Source organism: Canis lupus, chromosome 5 (assembly GCF_003254725.2).
Source record: "Canis lupus dingo isolate Sandy chromosome 5, ASM325472v2, whole genome shotgun sequence".
In the NCBI taxonomy this organism is placed as follows: domain Eukaryota; kingdom Metazoa; phylum Chordata; class Mammalia; order Carnivora; family Canidae; genus Canis; species Canis lupus.
In genome coordinates, this window is record NC_064247.1 from 56998463 (window position 1) to 57011506 (window position 13044).

General features: G+C 49.0%; 1 protein-coding gene across 3 annotated transcripts in view; it reads right to left on the reverse strand.

Annotated features, from left to right (window-relative positions):
• The window catches only part of GNB1 (G protein subunit beta 1), a 101316-nt gene extending 89273 nt beyond the window's left edge, over nt 1-12043 (reverse strand). For all 3 annotated transcript variants that reach the window (XM_025427493.3, XM_025427491.3, XM_025427492.3), the window contains exon 1: nt 11862-12043. The gene's annotated coding sequence lies outside the window, so the exon portion shown is untranslated. The remainder of the gene's footprint in view (nt 1-11861) is intronic.
• Between the last annotated feature and the right edge of the window lie 1001 nt (nt 12044-13044).

Below are 13044 nucleotides of genomic sequence, written 5' to 3' on the forward strand. Positions count from 1 at the left end.
TCTCAGGATCGTGAGTTCAAGCCCCACGTTGGGTGTAGAGATTACTTAAATAAAACTTAAAAAAAAAAAAAAGGCCTTCTCATGTTTCAAGGTAGAACAAGCCTCAAAAGAAACTAAAAACTGTCGTTAAGTGTCTTCAAGTGGAAGAGTCTTCCCTTTAATAATATATGAAGAAGCAGATGCAAACAGACACAAGTCTTCCAAGATGAAAGAGTAAGGGAGAAGAGCGCATGTTAGAGGGTCTAACAGTGTAATAATTAGAGCACAGGCTCTGGAGGCAAATGACTCAAGTTCAAATATGGGTCCCACTGCCTAATCCCCATCAGTTTAGCCATCTGTGAAATGGGGTTATTCATAGTACCTGCCTCAGAGCTGATGTGAGAATCACATGGTAATAACAAAGTTCTTAGTGTGGTGTCTGGCATAATATGCACCCAACAAACATGAGCTAATAGCATTGGGATCACCAACAGAGCAAAAGTAAAGTACATCTACTGCCAAGGAATGCCATGTGGAGGTACCATACCAAGGTTTGAAAGAATATATTTCAACAGGGAAATCATAAAGTACTTCTAATATACTTTATATGTATAAACATCTATGCCAAGTGGAGACTATCAATCCAAGCACAGTCCTGCCTTAGGGCTTCTCTTTGTCATCCTCTATCTCCTGCTTGCTGCTCAAATACTTTAACCTCTGACTTTATTTTTTTTTTTAAGATTTTACTGATTTATTCATGAGAAAGAGAGACAGAGAGAGAGAGAGGCAGAGACACAGGCAGAGGGAGAAGCAGGCTCCACACAGGGAGCCTGATGTGGGACGCAATCCCGGGTCTCCAGGATCACAATCTGAGCCAAAGGTGGCGCTAAACCGCTGCCCAACCTCTGACTTTAAAACGAAATTCTAGCGGGTGCCTGGGTGGCTCAGTTGGTTAAGCATCTGCCTTCCGGTCAGGTCATGATCTTGGGGTCCTGGGATGGAGCCCCACATTGGGCACCCTGCTCAGCAGGGAGTCTGCTTGTCCTTCTCCCTCTGCCCCTCCCCCCACTTGTGCTCATGCGTGTGCTTGCTCACGCGCACGTGCTCTCTCACTAATAAATAAAATATTTTTTTAAAAAGATTTATTTATTTATTTATGATAGACATAGAGAGATAGAGAGAGAGGCAGAGACACAGGCAGAGGGAGAAGCTGGCTCCATGCTGGGAGCCCGACACGGGACTCGATCCCGGGACTCCAGGATCACGCCCTGGGCCAAAGGCAGGTGCAAAACTGCTGAGCCACCCAGGGATTCCCTAAAATCTTTTTAAAAAATTGAAATTCTAGGGGCAGCCTCGGTGGCTCAGCGGTTTAGCGCCCCCTTCCACCCAGGGTGTGATCCTGGAGACCCGGGATCGAGTCCTGCGTCAGGCTCCCTGCATGGAGCCTGCTTCTCCCTCTGCCTATGTCTCGGCCTGTCTCTCTCTCTGCATCTCTCATGAATAAACAAATCTTTAAAAAAAAAAAAGAAAAGAAAAAACCTGAAATTCTAGCAACCACCACGGACCTGCTCTGCCCTGTTTTTCAGCATGGTCTTTTCCACCACCTGACAGACATCCTTCCCACAGGGCAGCGCTGACATCTCTCCTCACTGCCCCAACAGCCGCTGCTCCTTGGCACTGCTCTGCCCTTAAATAAACATGTTACTGCTGCTCTGCCTTCTCCTCTATAGGGTCCTTCCTCTCCACACCTGACAATGCTCTAGCTACTCTATCTAAAATCAGGGCAGAAAAGAGCCCTCTCTCAGTGCCTCTCCACCCCTTTCCTTCAGAGCCTCTCATTGTTGATCCTAGGCCCTGGGGAATACTGGCACTGAATTCTCTGGTCTACTTCTCCTAGCCAAATTTGCTCCCCTGACCACCCCTACCCAACCCTGCCCAAGACTATCCCAGGCTCTAACACTATATTCTAATACTCTGCCAACTTCTGATCATTCTTTTAAGAGCTGCTCTTCCTCTACTTACCCTTATTTTTTTTTTAATTTTTATTTATTTATGATAGTCACAGAGAGAGAGAGAGAGAGGCAGAGACACAGGCAGAGGGAGAAGCAGGCTCCATGCACCGGGAACCCGACATGGGACTCGATCCCGGGTCTCCAGGATCGTGCCCTGGGCCAAAGGCAGGCGCCAAACCGCTGCGCCACCCAGGGATCCCTTTAAAGACTTTATTTATTTATACATGAGACACAGAGAGAGAGAGAGAGAGGCAGAGACAGGTAGAGGGAGAAGCAGGCTCCATGCAAGGCGCCCGACGTGGGACTCAATCCATCCCGGATCTCCCGGATCACGTGCCGGGCCGAAGGCAGCCCTAAACTGCTAAGCCACCTGGGCTGCCCTCTACTCACCCTTAAAGCCACACCCTCCCACACCCCTAAAGGCTCTGTCCCAAGGCCTCTTGTCAAGCTACACCACTGGGTTTTCAACCTTTAAAGAAATCTCTGGGTTCTTCTCCCTAGGAAAAGGCAATATCCTATACCTATAATGCTCAAACAGCAAGGAGAGGAGGGCAGATGGACACATCAGAACAGAGTGCCTATCTCCAGATGAGGACCTCTCTGGTGCCTGCAGGCACCCTGGGCCAATAACTTAGATGTAGCCCAGTGGGTTTAACCACTGCCCTGATCTCCAAATTGCTGCTGTTCAGAAAGCTTGTTCTTAGGCTCCCTCCACACTCTTAAATACTGAGGATCAGAGGGCTTCTGTTTCTGTGGGTTACATCTATGGATATTTACTATTTTGAAATTAAAACAAAGAGGGCAGCCCCAGTGGCTCAGCGGTTTAGTGCCTACCTTCAGCCCAGGGCATGATCCTGGAGACCCAGGATCGAGTCCCACGTCAGGCTCCCTGCATGGAGCCTGCTTCTCCCTCTGCCCGTGTGTCTGCCTCTCTCTCTCTCTCTCTCTCTCTCTCTGTGTCTGTCATGAATAAATAAATAAAATCTTTTATAAAAAAATAAATAAAACAGAGAAGATTTTTAAATGTTTAATAAACCTATTACATATTACCATAAAGAACATTTGTATAAAAATTAGCTTTAGGGGATCCCTGGGTGGCTCAGCGGTTTAGCGCCTGCCTTTGGCCCAGGGCGTGATCCTGGAGTCCCGGAATCGAGTCCCATGTCAGGCTCCCGGCATGGAGCCTGCTTTTCCCTCTGCCTGTGTCTCTGCCTCTCTCTCTATGTCTATCATAAATAAATAAATAAATAAATCTTTTTTAAAAAATTAGCTTTAAAAAAATGGGGTGCCTGAGTGGCTCAGTCGGTTGAGCATCTGCCTTCAGCTCAGGTTGCAATCCCAGGGTCCTGGGATGGAACCCTGCATCAGGCTCCCTGCTCTGCGGGGAGCAGCTTCTTCCTCTCCCTCAGCCTACTGCTCCCCCTGATTGTGCCTGCTCTCTGTCAAATAAATAAATAAATAAAATCTTTTTAAAAAATAACTAAGAAATAATTCGATGAGAAGAGCAGCAGTATTTTACATTTTAGCCCCAACTTCTTTAATGTCCACCTAAACAAGGAAGAGCTGAATTCAGTTGGAAAAGGAAGAAGTATTTTTAACAACCTTTTCAAATAAATGTGCACAGCCTTCTTTGATACTACATCAAAACTTGACAAGTGGTAAGTTTCCTAAAGGGAAGTTCTGATGTGGAATCTGAAACTGTGTCAGTTCATTTTAATACCATTATATTAAATTCCACAGGATTTATTCCATTCTTGTGTTCTGAATAGATCTTTTACCATCTGTGCGTTAGTAGCATCACACACAGGCCATTGGGAAACTATCAGTTCACTGAATTAAGCAAATCTTCCAAATGTTGACACGTTTTATTACATAATATTAAAAAGAAACATTTCCTAAGTATCACCTACAAGAAAAGTCTTTAAATACTGGGAAGCTGTCAAGCTCAGGATAGCAGAGTCAAGTTTTCCAAAATTCTAATTTCCATTTGAAAGCTCAAATTTTATCACTGCCAACAATATTGTCAGTTACATTCCTTGAAATAATATCTGGTTCACTTCGTTCATTTTCAAGAAAGTATCTGCCATATAAAGAACACATCTAAAGGACGATCCTTTTCTGTCAGCTGTTCTTTCAGTGCTATGGCAAAGCCGCTTGTCCAGGAGACTGCTATTGTACTCTGGGATACACTGGGATACTGTGATTCTTTCTGCTTGCTTCCCATTTCATCTCACAGACAGGAAAAAATGGGTATTCAGGGTTAAAGTTTAATAAAAATTAATTTTTACACTTCATCAAAGACATTAGATTAAACTGCATTTTTCTAAACACAAGTTCATGGTGGTGAAGAATACTATGACTACAATAACTACTATAACTGGTTGGATGCCACACCCTTGGTTTGTGTTAAAGAAACAGCAGTTTTACCTACCACTGCTTCTGTACCATCCACGTAGTGAATATCAAATAGCATCTTGATTACTGTGTAAGTATCTCTGACCCAATGGACCCAATGGGTCTCAGGGACCCCCAGGAGTCCAAAGATCATACCTTAAGACCCCCCGCTCTCAGTATCATTATTCCCAAAACTTCAATTACCTTCTAAATACTGTTAACTCTGAAAGTTCTGCCTCCATCCAGACCACTTCTCCAGAGCTTCACATTCACATATACAAAATCTAAATAATTGGGATCCCTGGGTGGCGCAGCGGTTTGGCGCCTGCCTTTGGCCCAGGGCGCGATCCTGGAGACCCGGGATCGAATCCCACATCGGGCTCCCGGTGCATGGAGCCTGCTTCTCCCTCTGCCTATGTCTCTGCCTCTCTCTCTCTCTCTGTGACTATCATAAATAAATAAAAATTAAAAAAAAATAATAATAAAAATAAAACAAAATCCAAATAATTAATGAGCATCCGTTTCAGAGGTTGGTAATATTGTAGTGAACTAAATTCCTGTCTTCATGGAGCTTAAAACTACTGGGGAGATGAGCACAAGGACTAGGAAAGCAGAGCAAGATAAAATGGCAGAGACTGAGGAGATAAGAGAATGCCCTCTGAGAAGGGGATATTTGAACAAAAACCTGAATGAAGGCAGTGAACTGTACAAAACCAACCTCTAGGAGAAGAGCTTTTCAAGGAGAGGAGCCAAAAGCCTAAGGACTGATCCACCCTTGATGGAAGATTTCCTAGAGTCCTCAAACCCAACATGCATAAACTGAACTCATTATCCTCTCCACTGAACCACTGCTCCTTATTTCAGTAAATGCCAAACAGCCACCCAGATGCCCAGGACAAGCATACACTGTGATCATCTTCTCTTCTTGCCTTCCACGCAGCCATCAGGTCTTCTAGTCACCAGCTTTACATCCTAGTCCGGATCCCTTCCTCTCTATACTAGCACCCCATATGGCCATCTATGGCCATAGTGTTCCTCCTTCATCTGAACATGCTCTGAGCTCAAGTACCATGGCCATGGTCAATCTCCTCTTTAAAATCCTTTAAAGGCTCCCAAGAGCCCTCAAGATAAAAGCACTACTCCTTCCTAAGGCTCTGACCCTCAGTGTCCATTTCTCACCACCCTCCAGCCCTTTGGAACTTCCATCCCTCATGAGCCGTGCCTTCTTTCATTCAATAATTACTGAGCATCTGGGATCCCTGGGTGGCGCAGCGGTTTGGCGCCTGCCTTTGGCCCAGGGCGCGATCCTGGAGACCCGGGATCGAATCCCACATCAGGCTCCCGGTGCATGGAGCCTGCTTCTCCCTCTGCCTATGTCTCTGCCTCTCTCTCTCTCTCTGTGTGTGTGTGACTATCATAAATAAATAAAAATTTAAAAAAATAATAATAATTACTGAGCATCTACCACTACCACACAATAGACACAGTTCTGGGTGCTGGAGACATAGGGGGTGAAAGAGGCTAATTGGTGGCTGCATGAAAAACACTCACACCACCTCCTCAGCTTCAAACACTCCTTCCTGGGGATCCCTGGGTGGCGCAGCGGTTTGGCGCCTGCCTTTGGCCCAGGGCACGATTCCTGGAGACCCAGGAATGAATCCCAGGTCAGGCTCCTGGTGCATGGAGCCTGCTTCTCCCTCTGCCTGTGTCTCTGCCCCTCTCTCTCTCTCTCTCTCTCTCTCTGTGTGACTATCATAAAAAAAAAAAAAAAAAAAACACTCCTTCCTTCTCCTCCACGCGCTAACTGCATGCCAGACAGGCTCCAACCAGAGGGTCCTTCGGGTTTCAACTTAAAATACACTTCACTCCTGGGACACCTGGGTGGCTCAGTCAAACATCCAACTCAGTCATGATCTCTAGCTGTCTCTATAACCTACTGCCCTTGAATTTCTCCTTTGCACCTCCTTGTTAGGCTGTCTATTAAACTATAAACTCAGTGAGGCCCTGGGACACACCCATTCTACAGCAGTTGATAGCCTTAGCACCTACCAGAGAAGGTGCTGAATAAGCACTTATTAAACAAATTTCCAGTTACAGTATTTTATTGTTATTATCACTATTTGGCAAATCAGGGGACAAGAAGTTTTGTCCAGGTGTCCCTGGATGGCTCAGCGGTTGAGCGTCTGCCTCTGGCTCAGGGTGTGATCCTGGGGTCCCGGGATTGAGTTCCACATTGGGCTCCCTACATGGAGCCTGCTTCTCGCTCTGTCTCTGCCTCTCTCTTTCTCTGCCTCTCTCGAGTAAATAAATAAAATCTTTAAAAAAATAAAAAAAAAATTTGGGCAGCCTGGGTGGCTCAGCGGTTTAGCGCAGCCTTCGGCCCAGGGCATGATCCTGGGGACCTGGGATCAAGTCGCACATCGGGCTCCCTGCATGGACCCTGCTTCTCCCTCTACCTGTGTCTCTGCCCCCTCTCTCTCTGTGAGTCTCTCATGAATAAATAAAATATTAAAAAAAAAATTACCCTAGATAATCTTGACTTGATTATTTATTTATTTATATATTTATTTATATATTTATTTACCTCTACTCTCAACATGGGCCTCAAACTCCCAACCCCAAGATCAGGAGTCTCAAGCTCTCCCTGATCCAGCCAGGTGCCCCTGGTCTTTTAAATCCATGTTTGTAGAAATAGCTTTCCCCAAAACTTTAATAAGTCAAATAACTGAATACTTACTAAGTCTGAGAAAAAGAAAGCAACAGAGACAACTGGGTGGCTCAGTGGTTGAGCGTCTGCCTTCGGCTCAGGTCATGATCCCGGGGTCCTGGGATGGAGTCCCACATTGGGCTCTCCGCAGGAAGCCTGCTTCTCCCTCTGCCTGTGTCTCTGCCTCTCTCTCTGTGTCTCTCATGAATGAATGAATAAAATCTTTAAAAAAAGGAAAAGAAAAGAAGAAAGCAACATTGCTCTATTAAAGAAGCTTTTCTATCACTGGAAACCAGCAGGAATTTCTTTCCACCGATTAGTGTGGCATCTAATGCAAAATACTACCACAAGAACAGGACTAAAAGGTTTAAAAAGCTTTTGGCATTCTTCTGACCAATTTGGATGTCTATAGATTGCCTATATTTCCTAAATAAGAGCTCTGGAACAAAATGCATAGCTTAGAAAGAAATGCTGCTTCATTTTTTTTTTTTTTTACCAGAATAGTCAACATGATGTTGCATTAGCCAATGTATGCACACCCACCCCACATACATTTAGACCAGCCCTTCCTTCCAGCATTACACCTTCTGTTTGTGAAATGTGTCTCTGACCTCAGTGTCAACTTAAGCTTCTTTTTATCCCTTCATTCTATGTTCACTAAACCAAACACTTAACTCACCCATCTCACTTCATAATTTCTCTAACCATTCAGCAATGAATCCAAACCAGAAATCTTTTTTCCCAGGCTTAAAAGATCCTGTTCATTGTCTTACTAGACTTATGCTAACAGAGGTTTCAAAATAATATAGCATGCCATATGGTCAAGCCCAGATAATAACATTGAGAATATCTGTTACCAATCCACTAATGCTTTTAAAGGCCAAAGTCTGTAGACAGTAAGAATTTAATCCAATTTGGAGACCAACATGAGCCAGAGAAAGCAACATGGGCAAAGAAAAAACAATCCAACGAAAAAACTATAATAAATGCCAATACTGTATGTCTAAAATAAAATCAACATTAGTCATTAATGTATTAGCTAAAAAGCCAACTGGGGATCCCTGGGTGGCTCAGCGGTTTAGTGCCTGCCTTTGGCCCAGGGCACAATCCTGGAGTCCTGGGATCGAGTCCCGTGCCGGGCTCCCGGCATGGAGCCTGCTTCTCCCTCTGCCTGTGTCTGCCTCTCTCTCTCTCTCTCTCTCTATGTCTATCATGAATAATTTAAAAAAAAAAAAAAATCTTTTAAAAAAATACAAAATAAAAAATAAAATAAATAAAAAGCTAACTGATAGTAGGTAAGTCTACAGATATCCTGAAGACCTCTTTTTTTTTTTTTTTAAAGATTTTATTAATGAGAGACAGAGAGAGAGAGAGAGAGAGAGAGAGAGGCAGAGACACAGGCAAAGGGAGAAGCAGGCTCCATGCAGGGAGCCTGACATGGGACTCAATCCCGGGTCTCCAGAATAAGGCCCTGGACTGGAGGCGGCACTAAACCACTGAGCCACCCGGGCTGTCCGTGAAGAACTTTCTCAAGGTGATTTGGAGAAATACAACTTTTTCAATCAAACCAATGGATAACATAGAAATTTTTAACAAAGCAGGGCGCTTGAGTGGCTCAGTTGGTTAAGCATCTTCCTTACACTTTGACTTGGGTCACCATCTTGGGAACGAGCCCCTGTTGGGCTCCCTGCTCACCTGGAGTCCTCTTCTCCCTCTGCCCATACCCCACCCCCGCTTGTATGCTATCAAATAAACAAAATCTTAAATTAATTTTATTTATTTATTTTTTTAACAAACTAAAAAGTAACAGAACAGAGCTTTGAAAAATAAGTTAACGCCTTATAAAATCAGTACCATTCTCAGGCTGTCACTCTTAAGTCTACCAAGGTGATTTAAGCTTTACAATCAAAGTCACTAGACATGAAAAAAATCTGAAAATAACTTTTAAGTTTTACTCTTAAAAAAAAGGAGTATTGGGGGAATCCCTGGGTGGCTCAGCAGTTTAGCACCTGCCTTTCGCCCGGGGCGCGATCCTGGAGTCCTGGGATCAAGTCCCACGTCGGGCTCCTGGCATGGAGCCTCCCTCTGCCTGTTTCTCTACCTCTCTATGTCTATCATGAATAAATAAATAAAATCTTTAAAAAAAAAAAAAAAAAAGGAGGAGGGAGTATCAGGGCACCTAGGTGGCTCAGTCAAGTGTCTGACTTTGGCTGGGGTCAGGATCTCAGGGTCCTGCTCCCCTCCCCATACTCAGCAGGGAGATTACTTGTCCCTCTCTCTCTTCCCCCACTAGTGCTCTCACTCAAATAAATATAACCATTAAAAAACAAAAAAGACAGTACATTACTATGCAGTCTTTTAACAGTCTTCTAAACCTGTTCTCTGATGAAAATTATATCTGAGGAAACTTACTTCAACTCCTCTCAAAACAGAACTCAAAATATTAAACAAAGATAAATCTTTATTAAGGTATCATTAATGTCCTTCAAGGGACATTAGACAGCTGAGTACTTATGTGAGGATACATATACAGCCCCTTGGTAAACTCCAGTATCATACTGCAGGAGTAATTTTTGTCCAAGAGGTATTTGAGAGAGTATCAGTTCTGAGTCAGAACTGCATAGTTGGACATGCAAACTCTGGAATCATTCCAACAGAAGAAATGTAGCCCCAACACTGGTCCTCCCCCCCCCCCCCCCCCAGAAAGGGGAATAAGCCACAGGCAAAAAATCGCAAAACTTTACTTTGCTTTCCTAAATTCTCACTGCTAAGAAAAACTTGTAGCACTTACAATACCCGTGAATCCAGACACAGGTAAGCCTGGAGTCTCCAGCTGGACAGAGGCCCCGAAGTCCAGCCTCAAGGTGGGGGAGATCCCATCTACACACCCTACAAGGTCTGACAGATTGGCCTCTAACCAACCATTCCAGTTGCTTTCCATTTCTAGACAGTTCTAGTTGTTAGAAAGTTAGACGGAGCCAAAAGCTACCATCCAGTTGTGCTGTGCAGAGTTCTCAGACCTGTTTCCATGTTGGTGGCACCAACTCTGTCCCCACCCACACACCCAATATTAGTAAGGAAGCAAAAAAGGAACTGCCTATTCACTTTCTTGTTGCAATACATACCTTCCGGAAGAATCTAGAATAGACCCTATCTTAACAGAATTCGAACTAAAACCTTACTTTCAAATAAAGAACCCCTCTACTCCCAAAAAAGACTAAAGTAAACCTTCAAATTTGAGAACAAAAAAATTCATGTAAAATTCTCATTGATAAGAACTCTCTAAAGACCTTACCAGTATCTAGAGTTGAAAGAACTTTTTTTTACAAAGCTAATGCTTCCATTTATTTGCTAATCATAACAACGTACACATTTTCTTAGTTCATAATTTAATAAGCAGCTGCTTCAGCCATCAAATACCGAGATCACGGCAATCAGATGGAAGTAGAATGAAAATATACAAAAAAGAAGTCCCCCAACTAAAACCACAGATGCAGGAGTCTACATCCCTGACGTATAATTCAGTATTCGTAGCTATCGCTGCCCAGCAGCTTCCTTCCCAACATAAAGATTCACACATGCTGTTTTTCTCCAGTAAATGGATCTCACCATCCCAACTGAGGAGCTTCCATAGAAGAATTGAGCAGATACAGCTGATACCACTTCGCGCGCTGTGTAATATAAAGGACTTGAGGCACGTCTCAATAAAACACCTCCTCCAAGAAGCATACCGGGGGAGAGGGGGGGTCCCCCGAGTCCAAGCGCGGCCACCACCCGGGCGGAAGGGTCGGCCCCGCTCCTCCCCCACCCCGCCCCCACCCCCACCGCCGGGGCGGCCAGCAGGCGCTCGCCGGGCCGAGGGGGACCCGCAGACCGGGGTCACTTCCTCCCCCCCGCCCCGCCCGGTCCTGCTCCATAATGTTAACTGGGCCCGAACACAATCGGGGCGCAGGAGGCCGGGCGCGCGCGGCGGCTGACAATGGCAGCGGCGGCGACGCGCCATCTTGTAGCGGGCCTGGCCCCGGCCATTCATTCGGCACGGGGACCCCGGGGACCCCGGCCAGGGCCCCCGCCCCCCGCCCCGCCGGCGCCGCACCGGGCGAGGGGGGACCGCAGCGGGCTGACCGCGGGGCCGCCTCCCACTTCTTGCTACAACCCCACAGCCGACCATCCCCGCTCGGCCCTCCCCGCGCCGCTCTTTGTCCGCCTCAAGTCCACCCCGAGTGGCCGGCGGCGGCCGCGCCTCAGCTTCCTCATTTCACGGGCCCTTCCTTCGCCCCGTGGCCACCAAGCACTAACTTCAAAGTCCCCAGAGGAGCTGTGTGGAAAGCACCGCGTCCCTCCGAGGCCAAGGGCGAGCCTTCAGCCCACCGCACGAGCCCGCCGCTCCCTTTGTTCTCGCGGCCCCGGCCCGGCCGCCCAGAGACCCCGGCCCTCGACTCTCGGGGCCCGGACCCCCGGACCCAGCACCCGGGACCGCGGGCCTGGGACCCAGACCCCAGAACTCGGACCCACAGACCCACACCCGGGACCCCAGCCCCCGGTCCCCCCGACCCTTGCGCCGGAGCCCGAGCTCCCGCCCCCGACCCCAGCCAAAGCCCGCAGGGCCCCCGCCCGCTCCCGGCCCGCGACCCCACCCGGGCGGGGCAGGAAGACGCTCGGCCCGGCCGCGGGGTGGGGGCGGGGAGGGTGGGGGCGGGGCGGCCCGGGCGGGCAACTGCGGGGGAGGGGCCCGGGTCGCGGGGACGGGCCGGGGCCACCGCGCTCACCTCGGTGCCTTGTCCCGCCTGACGCGCCCGCGCCCCGCCGCCTCAGCCGCCTCGGCCGCCGCTCTGGAGGTGGAAGCGCTCGGGCCGCTCCGCGGGCGCTGCGGGCAGGTGCGCCGGCGAAGCTCGCTCCGGTCCCGCGGCGGCTGCTCCACTCCCGCGCCCGCTCCCGCTCCCGCTCCCGCTCCGCCGCCGCCTCCGTCCGCCCCTCAGACGCCTCCAGCCATCGGGATGGGCGCGGCGGCCCCTGCCCGCAGCCTCGGGAAACCCCACGCCGCGTCACCGCGCACACCGCGCGCGCACGCAGGCCGGGCCGCGGCCCCGGCGCGCGCACGTCCGCGCTCTTCCTCTCTGCGCCGACCCCAGTAGCGTGTGCGAGCCGCTTAAAGGGGCCGCGCCCGCCCTCGGGGAACCCGCTCGCGGAGGCCCTCAGGCAGGGGCCGCCCCTTCCCGGGGCCCCAGGGGCAGAGAGCGAGGCTCTGTGCTACCTCGGGCCTTCCCACTGCAGTCCTGCTCAGCTTTCCAGCCAAGGGGACGTGGGTACAGGCCGCAGGATCACAGCTGAAACTCTCCCGGCCCTGCACCCGCATCTCGCGCACATGCAATGTACTCGCACCTGGCACTCTGCACCGTGCATTCGGCACCCTACATCTGCACCCTGCACCGTGCATTCAGCACCCACATCTGCGTTCTGCACGGCTACCCGCACGTGCACATTCCCAACTCAGGCCGGCCCCCAGGCGTAAGGGTGCAACCGAGCTGACCAGATCCCAGACGGGGTCCAACACCACGGAGGCAGCTTCTGCCTGCCCGCCAAGTGGACCCCCGCCAACCGGGCGGGGTGGGGGGGTGGACAGGGCCAGCCCTCGGAGATGCCGGTGGGGCTCTTGTGAGCCTGGGCAGGTGCAGGCAGTGTGGTCTCAGGAGGTCAAACCTAAGAAGCTCCTGGTGGGAATGGCCGCCTGGGCAGGGAGGTGTGACTACGGAAAACAGTGTCAGCCTCTGGGAAGGCCGCTGAGAATTGAAGCCCCTCAAGTGGGAGCAGAAAGGTGAGCGTCGGTCATATATGCACAGCCAGTGATACCCCCAGGAATATCAGTGGAACAATCCCTGGTCCACCACCACCAGCAGATCCCTGGCTCCCCAGTTCCAACAACTAATCACCCATGGTCTCCATCCCTTTGGA